Source organism: Photinus pyralis, unplaced genomic scaffold, assembly GCF_008802855.1.
Source record: "Photinus pyralis isolate 1611_PpyrPB1 unplaced genomic scaffold, Ppyr1.3 Ppyr1.4_LG1, whole genome shotgun sequence".
Classification (NCBI taxonomy): domain Eukaryota; kingdom Metazoa; phylum Arthropoda; class Insecta; order Coleoptera; family Lampyridae; genus Photinus; species Photinus pyralis.
This window is the reverse complement of record NW_022170249.1, coordinates 60,278,593-60,282,944: the sequence shown is the minus strand read 5'-3', so window position 1 is coordinate 60,282,944 and position 4,352 is coordinate 60,278,593. Positions and strand designations below refer to the sequence as shown.

The following is a 4,352-nucleotide window of genomic DNA, read 5'->3' as shown; positions in this document are numbered from 1 at the left end:
ATACAATTTTATTAAACAATTATAATAATTTTCTCATAGGAAGATGCTTGGAATAAGGTGCTGGTATCTTTTAATTCAAAGAAGGAGGTTGGCGCAAGAAAACTTGAGCAAATTCAATCAAAATATGACAATTTAAAGTCGAAAGCAAGAAAAGAGATGGCTGATATGAAAAAAGGGGTCAAAGGAACAGGTGGTGGCCCTGCCTATATTGGTGATCTGAGTCCCGTTACCGAAGCTATATTAAATATAATTAGTTATAAGACGGTAGTGGGACTCGAATCAACTTTCGATTCTGATAGTGTAGCATGCAACGTATGTTTATTAACCCGAGTATCGTTCTTGTGAGCACTAAATAATTTTAAATTTTAGATATCACAATCCAGTTGTGTGCCAACGGTAATCACATATGAAGCTGTAGAGGTTGACCAACCTTATAACGTAAGTGTATTCTATGACTACCAAAACATACTTGTTTACAAAATTATATTGCAAATTGATTTATTCGAGGTAGCCTGGTTTCACCTGATGTAGCAGTGGTACCACCAACATTATGATCTGAGATTAATAGGAAGACAAAATTGAAGCTTCCTCCAGTGAGGTAATTTTTCTTAATTTTCTTTTTAGATATTTTAAGTACATCTGCTATAGGGCACAGATTGGAGCAGTTATTCTGGAATGCAGTTAAAAAGGAAAACATCACGACAACTGCGTCCCAGTATACCAAATCCAGTGTTTAAAGCCAAACAAGAACTTTATAAGAAGAGGAGCATTCTAAAAAAATGATTTTATTAGATTTAGAAATAGAACTAAAAAAAAAGAACTAAATAAAACTTAAATTTGTTTTTCAATTTCAATTATTTTAATTATAGAAAAAAACAACTATACAAATTATTTCTATTTACAGCAAACGTGCAAAATGTTCGTTAATTAACATTTGCCTAAATTGACGACCTAGATTTACGTTATTATCGTTTGGTAGCTCCGGTAGCTCTGGGAGGTTGTCGTCATCTTCATCGACTTCCATCCACTCTTCTGGGATGATTTCATTCATTTCATCACTATATTATGTAATACAGCTGTTGCTGCGATAATATTCATAATATTTTCCATCTTCATGCGCATACCAAATTTTAATATGGGAAACCTTCGTTTCCATACACCATACTGTCGTTCTACAGTATTTCGAGTTCGTATTATGGATTCGTTGTACAGGTTTTCTGCATCGGTGTGAGTTTCAAGCAGTTTTGTCATTAAGTATTTTTGTATGGTATATCCACTATCACCAACCAATAAATACCTTCCATACACTCCATCTTCAAACATTCTCTTTAAATTGCTATTATTGAAGATCGTCTGATCGTGAACAGATCCTGGCCACCTACAATAGTTATTTATGCAATGAGTGTATAAATGAGGCGTTTTATTGGTGAGTGAGATGTTTAGTCCACGAGCGCAGCGAGTCGACTAAATTCGAACGAACCAATAATCGCCGATTTATACATGAATTGCATACAACGTTTTTTCGTCGACTTCACTGGGGTAGGTAATTTTAAATTCAACTACAAGAAATTACAAACGAAATTATGAGCTCCGACGATTTTTCACTAAATTACAGCTATTGTCGTTGCTATAGTAATGTGTTGTTTTATGCTGTACCGTCAGTCCTCGTAATCGCAGTGGAAGATTATGTTGCTTGCTCTGCTGCGGAGACGATTTTAACATTATATCCACTCAAATCAAAAGAAACTTATTGGAACGGTTTCGATCAGTTCGGCAATTGATGGAATACAATGAATTTGAAAGGAGATATTTCCGAAAATGTCACGTTGACATTTTACCTTGAAAAGGTATGTGAAATTAGAATGTAATTAATTCTTTTGCAACTGTACTAAAGTACGTGTATTAACAGTGAAAGATATGGAAATGTTCATCCCTGTGGTCGACGTACTCAATGTTGAAGGTAAAGCAACTGAATACCTTAACAATACATTATCCGAGGAGCTACACATACATACATCATGATATGCTTTGCTGAGATCGTTTGGCGACCATACTGGCTGCTGATCTCACTACATTAAAAACCGAGATTAAGATGGTTAGGTGGATGGAAGTTCTCAGCTGTTGCCGAAAGTGAATTGTTATATAATTGTCATTTCCCTTTAATAAAATGGTTGTTATGTATAAGTGGTTGCTAACGATTAATGGTTGCTAACGTATAATGGTTGGTTGCTAACCATTAATGGTTGCTAACGATTAATAAGCTTCATCATTGTACTCGTCACTAAGGAGTAATTTATATTGTTATCGAGAGGTCGACGAAAAACTAAATTAGGAATTCGTAACCTTGAATCGCTAATTGTTTGGACATTTAGAGCAAAAAAACCCTTTCTACAACGAAAAATTTCGGCGTCGTTTCCTCCAGTAGAATCAATCCTTACTAAGGTGCAGTCTATAGCTCCTGTAGTTCGTGGAAACGAAGCAATGTTGTAGAACTCTTCAGCAGTTCTTTGCATTTCAGCATCGGTTGCAGGCATTTGAATGTAACGTGGTGTTAATGAAGCGAGAGCTGTAGACACCCTCTTTATAATTCGACATGCCGTTGGCCTAGATATTCCAATGAAATCAGCAACACTAATTTGCATATTTCCAGATGCATAAAACCTTAAAGTTAACAGAAGCTGTAGCATAGGTTTTACGCATCCACCTCTGAAAATGATTACGCGTTAAAAACTAGTGAAATTTAACAACATTTCAGTATACCTGTTTGTCGGTAAAGCAATCTGGGGCTCAATTTGATTTAAAATCGAAACCACTGTACGTTTTGTTAACCGAAACCTATCGAAAAAATCCAGATCATCGTAGTTTTGAAAATGATTTTTTCGTTCCCGATAGATTTTGGGCCTTCGAAGCATTATAAGTTCCTCTTCCTCTGACGAACTAGAGCTTGAGGATGTATCAAGTACATTCATTTTAATACGTAGGTGCGATAACAAAGAGAAATGAATTTAATATAAGAATACTCGTTACAGCGAAAACGTCACCTCGATCGTTTCTGAGGTTATATATACTTAATTCTACTTTAGCGGCGTTAAATAGCCAACATCGGGTCTTTAACTTTAAAGTTGTTTTTAGCTTAAAGTTACTTTAAAATGTTATTATGAACTCCATTGTTGAATTTTAAAGTAGCTTTATATTTAAATGCGACTTTAAGTTTATTATGAACTTGGCTGTGAGATTTTTCAAAGAGTAATTTCGTTCGAATTTTTTCAAAATGTGATAATTTTAGGTATGTAATTTCTCTGGAAATTGCGAATGGTGGCAATTATTCGTTTTAGAGAACTTGTCTAAACGTTCATTGAGCGAAATTTCGGGTTGTGTTTTCTAAAAGTGACAGCGTGACAGTTCTCATTATTGACTACTAGTTAATAATAAAAAATTATTAACCACTTTGAACAAATGCCGAGAAAGCCTACTTTACAAGTGGAAAAAAGGTTAATAATCATGTCATCAGACGCTAATAGTGAAAAAAATAATCATAATGTATTCATGATTTGTAATCATGATTACTTTTGTATTAGTGGTTACTTTTTGTAACCATGAATACTTTATTTATATTATGATGACAAAGGTTCCTATTCATTCTTACTGCAGAGTGCAGGTTGATTACCTACTCATCACTTGAATGAACTGACGAAGAGTTTTCAAAAAAACAATTGAGGGCATAATTGAAATGCAAGGTAAGAAATACGTCATGTCTAGGTGCACGTTAACGTGTACAAAAAATTAAAAACCGAATGCACGGGCGACATTGTGGAGTAATTGTCTTGTCGGAAGAACTGGGATAACAAACATTTCAACATTTAATTATGTGTGTATTTTAGGAGCAGAAAATGTTGTCGATGCGTATTTTGTTGAAGACCCCTATGAAGATATTTCCGATGATGACCCAGAATATATACCAGAGACGCTAGAACACAGATAAAAAAGAAAAAGGAAGATTTCAGACTACCTAATGCCACACTCGTCAAAAAATAATCGTATTGCCAACACTAGTGCTTCCAGTAGGTCAACAAATCCCCCCTTAACACTAAACATAGAACAAGAGTCGACCACTGTTACTACTCCCACTAGTCCAACTCATAGTGATAAGAACTACCCCACTGCTACAATTCTTGATGGCACATTTTTTAAAGTACGTTGTCCTTCTAATAGCAAATGTGAAGCAATTTGCCAAATTTGTCTTCCAAAGACAAACATTATAAAAGGGCTCCATTCTACATCAACCAATTTTTTAAAACATCTTGACCGTATCCATCCTAATGGTTTTCGGCGATACAAGGAACACAAGGAAG

The 4,352-nt window shown here is 34.9% G+C and overlaps 1 long non-coding RNA gene across 1 annotated transcript; it reads left to right on the top strand.

Annotated features, from left to right (window-relative positions):
- The first annotated feature begins 369 nt into the window (after nucleotides 1-369).
- Nucleotides 370-767, top strand: LOC116167243. Its single transcript, XR_004144490.1, has 3 exons — nucleotides 370-438; nucleotides 512-598; nucleotides 649-767. It is a non-coding gene; the product is annotated as an uncharacterized LOC116167243 (long non-coding RNA).
- The last annotated feature ends 3,585 nt before the right edge of the window (nucleotides 768-4,352 follow it).